Source organism: Pteronotus mesoamericanus, unplaced genomic scaffold, assembly GCF_021234165.1.
Source record: "Pteronotus mesoamericanus isolate MK-2021 breed Mesoamerican mustached bat unplaced genomic scaffold, CSHL_Meso_final contig_20, whole genome shotgun sequence".
Classification (NCBI taxonomy): domain Eukaryota; kingdom Metazoa; phylum Chordata; class Mammalia; order Chiroptera; family Mormoopidae; genus Pteronotus; species Pteronotus mesoamericanus.
The window spans coordinates 21,746,320-21,760,539 of record NW_026555085.1 but is presented as its reverse complement, the minus strand read 5'-3'; the positions used below and the strand labels follow the sequence as shown (position 1 = coordinate 21,760,539).

The 14,220-nt window shown below is 40.0% G+C and overlaps 1 protein-coding gene across 1 annotated transcript in view; it reads right to left on the bottom strand.

The window, feature by feature from the left end:
- The window catches only part of LRRC1 (leucine rich repeat containing 1), a 133,486-nt gene that overhangs the window by 94,891 nt on the left and 24,375 nt on the right, over nt 1-14,220 (bottom strand). The window lies entirely within an intron of this gene.

Genomic DNA, 14,220 nt, shown 5'->3' with positions numbered 1-14,220 from the left:
GACTTAGATAGAGCAGGATTCACTTAGCCCCAGGGAAGGAAGGGTCAAATCTGACAAAGTGAAAAGAAAGATATCAACCTGAAACACTAACAACAACAACAAAAAAGGATTAAACACAGGATGGTAAGTTCAAGCAATAAACTATTATACAGCCATTAAAAATCATATTCCTAGAGAATATTTAATAATATGACATATACATATGTTCTAGGGTTATGAAAAAATGTTAAACTGCATATACAGTATAATCCCTATTTTGCTTTTAAAAATGTAATAGGAATTTTAGGGAAAGGTCTTCTTTCAAAAAGGCAAGTCTGGTGAGAAAAAAAGAACTTAAGCCTAACGACTGAAGATTATTTCATTGTGTTTTTGTACCATGGAGAACCAGATTTTATTTATCTCATTAAAGAGATGTTTTTCCTTCAAACTTTAACCAACTGTATCTTCAAGCAAAACTTGAAGGATGGAGGGAAAACAGCTTACACACAAAAAGAAAAAGTCCTTCCAACAAGAAATCAGACAGATACTCAAGTTTATTATTAAAGTGATCTTATATTTTGACACAGAATTTTCAATAAGGTTAAATTTGTCATATATTATACTCAGGAAAGCAATATGTGACTCAAATAGAATAAAATTTGTTTAGTGGGCTTTTTGTCTTGGATTCAATACAATTTACCAAAGCTAAAAGCAGTAACAACCATTTTGTGTGTGCCTGTGTGCACGTGTGTGCATGTGTCTGTATCTCCCTACTATATGCAGCGTTTTAAAGTGGAGGAAAACATGTTCAAACAAGATGCAGTTCTTACTTTCAAGGGACATCCAGGAGTTGATGACACAAGACAGGTGGATCAGAAGTTAAAATATATTTGAGGGAGAAAGTGAATCATAATAAATGAGGCATAAAAATGCTATGAAAGGATAATAAATATCCCTTGTCATAAACTGCATCTGTTATGCTCCTTCAGGGGAGGAAAAAGTCAATTAGATGGTTTCATGGTTAGTCCTGCCACACCAGTAAGATTCCTCTGAGACATCAAATACGAATGGATTATTCAGAGAAACTGTGTTAGGAAGACTACTTCTGAATTTTCATAGGAAATACATCAACATCTGGATCAACACTCTTAAGTTCTTCTGAAGTAACAGGCTCAGCTTAAAAAAAAAAAAAGATCTAGGTAACAGTTGGATAAACAAAATACCTTGGACTGCCTATTAGTTAATGTTTTTCATGTTCTAAAGTAATAAATTAATACCCCTAGCCAAGGTTTGCTCTTTCTGGATAGCAAGCAAGAAATGGAGGCACTCATTCACTGACAGTACTTACAAAATTAATCTGAGCTACCAGATTACGACCATTCAAGAGTGGCCCATAATTTTCTAAGTCAACATTTAATGACACTTTTAGTGCATACTAATCGTAAGTAAAATGGAAAGAAAAAGACTTGTCTCTTCTTCTCAATAATGCTGAAGATGACCAAACCGTTGTAAAGAATTTATCAAGAGACCTTGAAAGGCAGGAGAGGAATCTGGCTGATTAATACAACATATTTTACACAAGACTCCAATTCTAACATAAACTGCTGCATGGATTAAGCCCTGCAGCGGTAATCAAGATGCTACTATATTTATTTTGGAGAATCTCTTTCAAGGGATAGCAAAAGTACTATTCCAAAAGACGAGGGAGAGCATGGTCAAGTAGTAAAATAGAGCAAACACTAACAAAACAAATAATTCAAGCATCAGATGCATACTTCCTGAGGTCCCACAAGACTCCAAACAATTTAAATATGTAACTCGGTCTTTGCATAGACTAAGAAGTCACTGTTAGGCCCTAACCAGATATAAGGCATTTAAAAATATAATGATCACTGTAGAGTTTAATAGTGGAGAAGGGTTTAACTTAACCGCCCAAACATTTTCTAATATAGTCTAAATACATAAGCTATAATACATATTTTCACACTTCTACAATCACAATTTAAGATTAAAATTACGCAATTGAGTAACTTTAGAAGTGTGTCTTTCCACCCAGACAGGCTTGTATTCCAAGTGTTTATAGCCATTATAAGAGCAGCCTTGCATCTTCAAAATAAATCTTCTCCCATATTTAAATTTCTCACACATACTAAAGTCACACTGTGACCTACTGGCTGACCAAAACAGTTAAGCGAAAACCAAGATGGAAAAAACTGAGTAGAATCCCTAGCAACTCACAAACAGTTCTACAAAACCAAAACAGAGCTCATGCTGATCACCACATTTTAGCTCCACAAACTGAACTAATATTAAATTCTAATATTAATCCAGATGAAGAACCACAAACACAAGGCCTAATTTTGAAAATTTTCTGAATTACCCTACTGTTTAAGGAAAAGAAAAACTATTAGTGCCCAAGAGAAAAAGCTTAACTTCCATGGTCTGCAGTTACATTTGATTAAGTGCTAAAGTCGAACAAGTCTGCTTTCTTTATTAATTCTTTATTAAGAGGACAGGCAAAGGACTGTCAGAGCCACTTCTTGAAGTCGCTCTTTTGGACATTCTTTAAATTTTATTTCTACTATTTACCGGCAACCAAGGTAAGAGGTCAAACTGACATTCCTAGCATTCATTTAATAGATGAATGTGCAGCAATGCCAAATGGTGGCCACACAAGCCACTCACTAACCACAGTATCTAAGGATATTATTCTTTCACTGCAACTAAGCTCTTCAAAGAAGTGCTGGTAGTGTGCTTGTGCTGCTGACCAGCTGGTTCCTTGGCATAAAGACAAAATACTAAGTACTTATTCAGTGTATCACCTCAAGACTTCTCAGTTGGAAATCTCTTAGTGATATGCGATCAAAAAGAACATTCAAGAAAAAGGTAATGTAGGAATCCTATGGGATACCCTGAGAAAGTATCTAGCCATGTAATATGAAAAAAAGAGACATTTCTTGAAAAAAATGCAAGATACAAGATACAAAAAACACTGTTCATAGGACAACGATGCCTTAGTATCCTTCAAAATATGCACCTTGGGACCTCAACACATCTTTGTTGATTGCAGCCCATACACATTCAACATTCTCAAGTGTTCTGCTTGCTGCAGATCTTCCATAACATGGATCACTTCTGACAGATTCTCAACCATCTTTGAAACATCTGTGCCACAATTTTATTTGTTGCATTCATTGCATCATCCCTGAAAGCCTTCTGAATCATCTAAACAGTTTCCATGGAGGAATGTTCAAGCTTAATGCAAAATCTGATGCAGATTCATTGCTCTACTCACTGTCATTATGAATGCAACGGCTACACAGTACACATGTTCACTCACCAGTGTCTACCGCCCCCACTGAATAGTACAGTGAAGAAGTCATTGCTCACTCATGCACATTCCAGTCCACTCTCCTTTGGCTGCCTGGTTACAGAGACGTCACACAAACCAATCTCATTGTATTAACAATGGCTGGGTTTTTTCCAGACAGACCTCACACTCCCAAACATGAATTTCCAAGTAAAGAATGAGAGACAACAGCATTTCTTCAGCTCTTAGACTTCTAGGAAACAAGCAACAGTTCCCAACTATCCAGACAAAATGGCATGAACAATTCCCAGGGCAATTTTCTGAGGCAGCTCTGTGGTCTGATCACTTCTGTACTACCATTTCCCGGACCTCCTTCTCGCAGCTGAGAGTCCAGCTTTTCCCCCAGATGTGTGTAACTCATTCTTCCATGTCATGACTCACTATAATATATCCTCACCAACGGGGCTGACCCTGACCGGGTACCAATACCAACTTTTCCCTCAGGAAAACACCTTCAACAGCCTGGTATTCCTGGCCAATGACTCATCCAAGACTTCCTTTAAGAAAGAGTATCTTGTATGCATGGGTGAAACCAATTAAAAATTAAAATTTTACATTACCAGAGTAGACTTTGAAAGTCTAACTTGGAAAACTTTCCAACACTTTACTTTTTACAAAAGCCATTCTAAAATAATAAGAAATGTTTCTAACGTACGAGGTATTAGGCTAGGGGCTCTGCATTTATTATCTCATTTAGTCTTAAAACAATGCAGAGCCAGGCAGCTACTCTAATTTCACAAATAATGAAACAAGCACAAAGAAGTTACACAGTGGGCCCAGTTTACACAGATATGTCAGGCCAGGATTCAGACTTGTGTCCAGAATTTCTACCTGCCTACTATAAACAGCAAGGCAAAGAAGCACTGCAGAGTCCAAAGTCTGTAATCCAAGCTCTCCAATTTATAGACGAGCAATGTGACCTCATGCAAGTCGTTTAACTTCTCTGTGCCTCAGTTTCTTATCTGTAAAAGAGGGATAATAATAGCACCTATCCTTCACAGAATAGCAGCAATAATTATATGAGTGAATACAAGTAAAGAATTTAGAACAGTGCCTGACGTAGGAAAAATGCTTAATAATTGTTAGCTAGAATTATTACTATTATGTCACCACATAATACACACTCCTATATATCCAAGCTACTAACACTCTTCAAGTGTAAAAAACTTAGATCCAGTTATAACATCTTGCTTGCCCTTGGAATATACTATTTTGATAGAGCTAAGTACTAAACAAAAATTTTATGTCTCCTTTCATTTTCAAGAGCAGAAAGGAACAACAAACGAACAAAAAACATCAGACACATAAATGAACAAGTGCTGGGACCACGTGCTTAAAGAGCTTCAAGAAGAGACCTAAAAACTAGTTAGCAAGACCAGTGACCCACAATATACTTAGTACTAAACCTACTATCATGATATAGCAAGTAAATTTTTTAAAAAGTATTTCATAATTGAAATCCAGAGAGTGGAAAAGAAGTCAAGGCCTAAGAGGTGGGCATGATCTTGGCACAAAAGCAAACAAGGTAAGAGAAGACAGCTGTGCACATGAGAAGACAGAGACCATTCTGGGTAGCCAGCCCCTCAGGGGATGGCCTGCCCAGTTCAGAACCATAGGGTGCTGCCTTGTGACAGGATCCTCTAGTCCTAGCCCTGCATAACAAGTAGCAAAGCCTTGAGTGCTCAGGATGGCAAACGGACTCAACTAGACCTCTGGGCTCCCTTCCAGTGCCAACAGCCTGAGATTCTAATTATGAAAAAGGAAGGAAAGCTAGTGAGACAAATTACCCATGTTTTCTTTGTCTTGGCCTTTGAACTGAAAGCATCCAATTCTCCAATGGGTTACGTTCTAAACATTCATTTATAGGTGAGAGTTGGAAACTCAGAATGTATTTCCGCATGTGTAGGAATAATACATGTTGTGATTAAATCTTCAAGTAAATCTACTCAAGTCTACTCTACCCCTAGCAGTACAACATGTCTTCTCAAAGTCGTCTGATGGCTAAGCACTAGTTATGGAACAAAGTACATACTCCTTAGCCTCATAGTCAGGGGTCTCCTAACCTCAGCATATTCTAATAACATCATCAACATTTTTGTAGGTGCTTTCTCATATCCCATGCTACCAACATAACTGCTCAGTGATGTCATTAAGAACTGAACTTTAGAAAGGTAACACAGCATGTAAAGCAACAGAGCCACACCCTTAAACCCAGCCTCTCTGGCTTCAAGTCCCATGTCCTGTCTAACCTCTGCCCCACAACCACCCCAGCAGCCTTTCTGACTTCAGTTTCCACACCCACAGGTCCATGACCCCATGTTCTAGCCCCAGTGAATCACCTGCTATGCATCATGTCTTTACTGTCCCCAACACCTTATCAACATCTTACTCATCCTCAAATGCCACAACCACTCAGAAACCTTTTTTCACCCTATCACCTGGGCAAAATTATAAGTGTTTCTCCAGAGCATTTCATCTCTGCTCCTTCACTAGATTATTAGGCCCCCTGTGGCAATAAGCACATTATACACACCATCATGTCCCTCAGAACACCTAACACAGTTCTGGTACACAACAGACATTCATAGACCGTTGTCCAAGGATGCAGCATGACACAATTTTGTCTATGTTTTTATTAAAACATGTATTAGAATATGAGTTCTAAGTTCCAATTCAAGATCTTTAGAGCACATCTATGCTTTGTAAGCAACCCCATCTCCATCCCCACAATCCCTAGACAGAAAAATGGGGGGAGGAAGCAGCATTTGTGTCAGAACACAAAGAACCAAACCGACCAAATCTTAAGAATTACTGGGGCAAAAAAATACAATAAAAAAATGAGCTATTAAAAAAAAAAAAAGAATTACTGGGGCAATTGTTAAGCATGTGGATTTCTAGGCCTCCACCTCAACCCTATGAATGTATAAGCTCCAGGGGGAAGGGCTTGGGAAAGTGATGGCTTAACAAGTGTTCCCAACTAATTCTTTTGATCAAGCCAGTTTTGGAAACATTGGGTTTGATCACTGGGTCTCAATCCTGGCTGCACATTAGAATCAGCAAGGGGTTACACAGTCCCTAAGGGGATGAAAATTGATGCAGGGGTGTTTTAAAAGTCTTAGCTATTACAATTGTTTGTGGTCTATAGTACATCTGTGGTATTAAATTTTCATGACACAAGGTACGATTAGGAAAAATATGCCTGAAGAGGTTGGGGCAGGGCAAGAGGCTGATCGTTAAAGGCAGGCTGAGGGGCACTCTATTAAAGTGGTGTCAACAAAGTGGGTAACTTGGCATCTGAATAAAAGATTTCCCCCTCACCCAAAGCACTTGTCCTACAGGTGCCGTGAACTGACTAAAGACTTGGTAACTGTGGAACAGGTACAAACATGATATGGGCATCTTCAGCACAGTGCACGTTATCAAACACAAGCTTTAATATGGTACTCCTGGCGACTGTTGGGGGTTCTTTATTCTCCTTTTGCCACAGGGTGGTAGGATGTCCCGTTTTATTTCAAGGTGCTTCAAGGACAGGAAAGATTCCTGTATCTTTAACATAAATCAAAATGAGGCTGTAGGTTGGAAGAAGGTGTGGCCTTTACAGAATCAAAATAAAAAATCCAGATGCATTTCACTGTGGGTCTCTCCCGAGGCACACAGACTGGCCAGCTGTGATGATCAGGACGTGTAATCCAGAGAAACAAAGACCATGCCTGACCAAGCACATGTGCAGGCAGACTGTTGGTGGCAGGGGACGGCAGCTCCAGAGTCTCTGAGAAAGGGTGCCCACGATCTAGAATGCTCTTTTGACACGGATGGACACAGTGGTCATCAGAGGTGAACAAGCAGAGGAAAGGCAACTATGCTCATGCCCTTCCTCTGCTTGCAAAATCCTTCCGGACACTAAACCAGTAAGGTATTCCAATGGGTAGATGCCAGCAATAATCAGAGAAGGAAAGAGAAAGAACATAGCAAAAGAAGAATGCAATAAAAGCACATACCTTTCATAATAGGACAGAAAGTAGAATCAAAAAATATTAAAAATCCTAATTTTGAGCTGGAGAATAGCATAAAGATTATCTTGTCCGTGGCCCTAAAAGCTGGCCCACCTCCTGTCCCCCATTTACCACTGTAAACTGGTTCTTAGTCTGCTGCATAAGCATGAGGTTCCTGGAACTCACCCTCAGAGTCTGATCCAATAGGCCTGCAGAGGGCTGATACATGCGGGTTTATAAAGTTCCCCACGTGACTCTGATGGGCAGCCAAGTCTGAGGGACACGGTTGTAGATCTGGTTTTAGAGCCGTGGTAACCAGCTGGTTAGAGGAAAGCACTGACAAGAGACCCCAGCTCTCTTCCTCATCTATGAAGGTTTTTCAGCTCCTCACTGACTGCCACTCTCTCTTTTTCTGTACCTGATACAGTGCTACTGGTCGAAAAATTCTGTTTTTCCAAAGATACTAACAACTTTGGAGAGTGCCACCTACCCTGTTTCTACATCCCCAGGGGAAAAAAGCACATCTATAATGTTTATCACACTTCCTAATTTCCACACAAATGACTTTCTGCCGATTCCCAGTGCTAATTTATAAAACAATGTCAGTATAGAGAGCTCACTAAACAGTAGAGGAAGAGGCTAACATGGTATCCAGGTTCCTCAGCCTAAAAAAGACTGACAGATATTCTTAAGGTCAGGTAGACAAATTTTAAAACAACTGTTCAAAGATTTCTTCCTCTACATAGACCCACAAAACTCCACACTCCAGTATAATCCTCTTCCACTACCTATTCAAGATTTGGAACCAACTGCCATTATGAAGTGTACTGAAGAACCTCTCAAGTCAAATGTCTAAGAAAAATGTCATGCTCTTCCCCACATATGGCTGCCAGGCAAAAAAGTACTGCACGGGATACTGGAACATGTCAGGTACAGAGTAACCGGGACAGCAAGGCTAGTGATGACATTTGGTTATATCCCATGAAGAACTGAAAGGGTCTTCAGAACCTTAGGTCTGCAGAACATCAAATGGCCTATGAATATCTGAAGGCCTGTCACAAGGTGAAAGAATTAAGATTTGCTCAGTACAGCCCAATAGCAGGAAACTAATGGAAGAAAAACCCTCCTCCATCTACTGAACTAAAATGTGACAGTGTCTCCTAGGGATACAGTGAATTCTCTCTTCAAGCACAGGCCAGATGACTACTTGGCATGGTTTTATGAAGGTAACCAGTGAATCAGATGGATGGTTCATCTAGAAAGTGTTTTTTGGTGTTTTATGGGTTTTGTTTTTGTTTTTTGAGAGAGGAAGGAAGGCAGGAAAAAAAAAGGTGAGTAACATCAATGTAAGAAAGAAACATCAATCAGTTGTCTCTTGTATGTGCCTTGACTGAGGACTGAACCCACAACCCAGGCATGTGCTCTCACCAGAAATCAAATGGGTGACCTTTCGCTTTGTGGAATGACAGCCAACCAACTGAGCCACACCTGTCAGGATGAAAGTGCCTTCTTGACCCTAAGATTCTGCAGGCTCAATTTCCCTGCATTCTCCTCCTCCCACTCAAAATTTACCAAGGTTCTTAGATAACACCTTGTGCTATGCACTTTGGCCTATAATTAACCAGAACCAAGTACAGGATTTGCAAGAAGCAGCAAAGCAATCTACAGGTTATGTGGGGTCAGAAGATGGCATCAAAAAAGTTAGAACATGATGTCACATCCCCTGGTGACTTACAAGAAAAATAAAGGAAGCACTGACCAAGTCAGGTAGTAAAAACATAGCACTACTTTTCATGGGCACTGGAAGGAAAGAGAAGAGTTCAGCAAGACAATACCACCAACGTGGCTGCTTCATGAGGATACGTGCTGCAATGTATTAGGTTCTTTATGAAAGGACTCATGCCTTCCCTTCGTGAGTTACAAACAACTTTTAAATACAGAATTTTAATTGATTCCTACCAATATTTTCCATGTTAACAGAGGTCTCTTGCTCTATTTTTAATCTAAAAGACAAGCCCCCATAGATGAGAACAGCCTTATGAGCGAGAATGGCACGTCCAAGGGAAGTCCTGTGATGCCTCAGACCAAGAGCGCCCTAGCCACGGCTTTAAGGCTGGCTGGCTGGCACGATCACAGTGAAGGTCGGGGAAATGGAGAATTCAGAAAACCTCGATGTTTGAATCTGGGAGCTATATCCTGGCATTCAATCTATTTTTCTGTATTTGTGACGAATGAGCTGGAAGAGCCAGAGGGACGCACCATCCGACAGGGTTTGCTCAAACCCTCTACCTAGCACATGGGAAGCTCCCACCTTAACTGTGCTCAGCCTTCCCCACCCATGGAAATAGGCTCAGAACCACCAAGAGCAGACACAGGGTAAATGCTTGCAAGAGCAGGAAGTCACAGAAAATGAATTCTTTGTGCAGCCATTCAGTCTTCCCTTGCATTATAAAGAAGCATATTCCACCAGGACCTAGAATGGACAAATGGAATGACAGCATTTAGTCAGTCAATGAGATTTCAATACTTTGCCAGTGACAGATGAGGTGGCCATTTGTCTGGTAATCCTGAGTGAACCACAGTCAAAATGTGAACCAACCACTCACTGCCCACAGGTCTGCTAGGACCTGGCCAACTGCCAGGCAACCACACAGGCATTGGATACTTGCCCTACCTGGCAAACCTTAGGAAGACATGTTCTCGTTGCTCGTAGTCACTTACAAGGAAAATGGAAATGTCAACAATGTTCCTGGCTCGCAAAATGTCAAAACTACCTTCCTCGGTCAGGCTACAGTAAGCCAAATGGAACAAATCTCATCCCTCCTTGACCTCGTTCATTCGAAGGGCATATAACTCACTCAAGTGCACTTTCTCTCGCTTTTGTGGGCCTTTATTTTAGTGTTGTCCGCCTGTTTTTAAACCCTCAAGGGGCAAGTTTAAACCGCATTCCTTGGACTCTCTCTGGAATCTGAGTCTGTGCTGTTGCTGTCTCTCCTCCCCAACTCCCCTGCAATTTTCTTCCCTCGATTGCTATGTTCTTCTTGTCAAGAATCTGCACCCCTTCCTAGCCACCTGACACTTAAATAGTAAAAGAGCTGTTCTTATAGAACCTAGAAATATCCAGCTGGGGTAAGAATAAAGAGAAACCAGTCTCTTAACTCATGACAAGTGCAGTAATTACATTTTCTCTAACAAGTTTTATTTCAAAATAGTCACTGGCAAAGCCTAAATACCTTGACTGGCCCCATTCAAAAAAGTAGAAAAACGAACAATCTCACAACATTTTTAAAAAAAAATTAAAGCATAGCACTAGAAAGCAAAGTATTAACTTTGACATCTTTCCAAAGTCAGTCTCACAATGCAGCACTGATAACATGGGCCAGCGCAGCTACTGAAAAAAATGGCCCTTTTGCAGCCCCTGGTTTAACAGTGTAGGAATCTCCAGAGAATTTGTGAAAGGCTCTCATGGCACATAAGCTGGAAAAGAATAGAGAGGATGTATTCAAAAAAGAAAATCAGGTGATTACTTCTCAGATAATATTCAGGACCATTAATATTCTCAGAGTAGAGGAGGACATAAAACGAAGAAATCATATCACCTCCAACCAAGAACAACAGGGGCTGTCAGTGACAGGCAGGGTGGGGTCCCTGACCGCCTTTGGGCATAGGAGGCACAGTGCTGAATGTCCAGGGTACTTTGAGGAACCCATCAAAAATGTTTTCATTTCTTTTAAGAACGAAATAAAATAAATGTAATAATGAAGCCAGCCTGGATTACTTTTGTCTATCACTGTCATAAAATATAATTAGTAATATTTTTATGAAGAATGGGGCCTATGAAGGTTAAGGGCCTATACCAAGGCACAGGAGAGTCATAATTGTCTCTGTCCATAGAGGAAAAATAGATGCTAGCAAAACAAATTGCTCAGGGTCCAAGGCAGACACATGCAAACCCACAGGGCATTCAAATGATACACAGCACTAACACAAATGATTTTCTGCAGTGCAAGCTGAGCAGTGAACTCTGCATATTACGACAGGCATATAATAAAAAAGTAAATTTTGCTTTCAATTGTTCAAAGAAAGCTTGGTGCAGGTGACAGATTCTTAAATGTTCTCTCAAATCATAAAGAGAAAACAAGCTCTGGCACCTGGAAAGTTTACTGAACAGATCCTTAAGGCAGGAGTCCCTTACCGCCCAGGCCACACACCAGTACCAGTAGTGCCTGTTAGAAACCGGGCTGCACAGCAGGAGGTGAGCTTGAATGTAATGCGCTTGCATGATACTGAAAGCATCACGCCCCCACAACCCTGGTCCATGGAAAAACTGTCTTCTACAAACCAGTCCCTGGTGCCAAAGAAGTTGGGGACCACTGTTTAAGGAGATCTTCTGTGTGGCCACCACTGTAGGGCACAAATGAGTGGTAGCCCAAACTGCCCCGGTAGTAAGCATTGACATTTGAGCGTGTTGCCTTGTTCTTTTCCACCCTGGTCATATCTGCTGCACTTTGAAAAACATTTTTTTACCACACTGTGATTTCCCTACATGTACACTTCAATGTGTTGCCTTTTTCATACAATATTACTAATACATTGTGAATAATTCCCTATGTCCTTAAACAGAGCATTTAGAACGCACCAAGGTATGTGATATGGGTTCATGGACAAAATGGAGAGACATGGGCTGAAGGATACAGTGAGAAGGTTCAAAACTGATTGAACCATCAAAGTCAACTTAAAGAATGCTGACAAGTAGGCTCCTTAGCCACCTGTTGGGAAGGACGATGAGGGTATCATCCAGGTCTTCACACTGTTCAATACTTTAACTAATGAAAGTAACTGATACTCATTAGCATTGTGCCTACTATGTGCAAAACTCAGTACTAGATGTTTTATATGCATACAGGGTGGGGCACAGGTAAGTTTACAGTTGTTCATATGGAAAATATTACAATAATTAATCAATAATAACACAAGAATAAGCTGTGTTTATTCTATAAACCTACTTTTGCCCCATTCTCTTTATTCACCTTATCCTTGTAACAAGCCTGTGAGACACAGATTTTTACATTTTATACCTAAAAAAAGACGGTGAACATTCAAAGAGGTTAAGTACGTATTTTGCCATGTATAATGCACACGTTTTTGCCCAAATTTTTGAGGGAAAAATAAGGAAGCACATCATACATGGACAGTGCCTGAAATACCTTGTAGCTGTTCTAGTGTTTTGTAGTCATGTTACATAAAATTTCTTGTATCATAGGATGTTCAAAAATAAATGCTAAAATACCTTCACAATACAAAAAAAAGTATCTAAATATAAATCAATCAATCAATGACTGAATTAACAAATTAAAATGAAAGATTTTTTTTTTTTCCCTGAACGTTTGGGCCTAAAATTTGGGTGCTCATTATATGAGGGAGGGCAGGTACATAATGTGTTTTTCGAGTACTTTTCAAGGCTCCATTGAAGGACATCTACTTCCTACTCCGTCCTCGTTCTTTCTTCCAGAAGCATAAATCCAGGGAAGAATAAGAAGCTAAATGTGAATTGCAAAATACATGTTTTTTTGGAAAACATATGAAACCTGGAAAAGATTATCTGAACACCATTGCTCCAAACTGCCTTTCCATTTTTAACCTTCACCATCTCATGCTACTTAACTCTGCCATTTAACTCACCTTACTAGCAAGACATCCAAGTTATCCTCCAACAAGTATCCTTCTCTCTCTCTTCCACAGCTCTCAGCACTTTTTTCTTTTTTTTGATCCTACAGAGCTTTGGTCCAGGCTCTAATCATCCCTCACATGCATCACTGCTGCCACTTTCCCAGCCTCTCGGCCTGCAGCGCAGCTACTCCGTGCCCGCGCACTCCCAGCCACGGGCAGGGTCAGGTCAGCGCTCTCCCTGACAAGGCCGAACCCATGACCGGTGTCCTGCACCACAGCATTTAGCTGCTCTACATGAGTTCCTATGCTCTGTCTTAGACAACTCATACCTCAAAAGATGAAAGAATTTATTGAATTGAGATTAAGTGAGGATTTAAGTATCCACTGCCATTTCCTAGAAGGGAAAGGAAGTGAATTTGGCAGATCACTTCAATTACCATGATTGCCTATCTCAGGAAAAGAGTCAAGGACTTATTTTAAAAGGAATAAAGAAAAAAGAAAAACTTAGTAAAGAAAGGTTTTTGACTTAACTACTCCCTCTTATATCTTCCTCCATGCTCATAACATCACATTCACACACACACAAACACACAAAGTCACATACAGAGTTCATCACTGTCATAAAAAGAGGAGATAATGTACAATATTATCTGCAACTTCCTTTCTTACATTAGAAGTACATCAAAAAAGTTCCTGCATGACAACCAACAGCCATGGCATGTATGCATCACAATTTATTCAACCATTTCCCTGACAGGATTTCACTTTATTTACTTTCTTACAGTTCCTTCTTTTTTCCTAACCACAAACATGCATTAATAAAAATCCTCCATTTATTGGTTGACCAAAAAGTTCATTCAATTTTTTCTTAAGATGGCTCTAGTAATGCACAGTTGTCCTTAACTTCATTGGAAACAATTCTGTTAGACTATATTGTGACAGCTGTCGTATCAGCATCCATTTTTTTAAAAAACTTATCCAACTTGGTGGACTTTTAGTAGCCATTTCAATAATGAAGATGGAAGAAAACGAGCAACATGTTCAGCATACTATTCTTTATTATTCCTTTTTTTTTAATTGTTGTTTAAGTACATTGTCTCCATTTTCCAGCCACTGATCTCCCCCGCCCTACCTCTCACCCTCAATCCTTCCCCCCTTTGGCTTTGTCCATGGGTCCTTTACTTATGTTCCTTATTTCAAGAAAGGCAA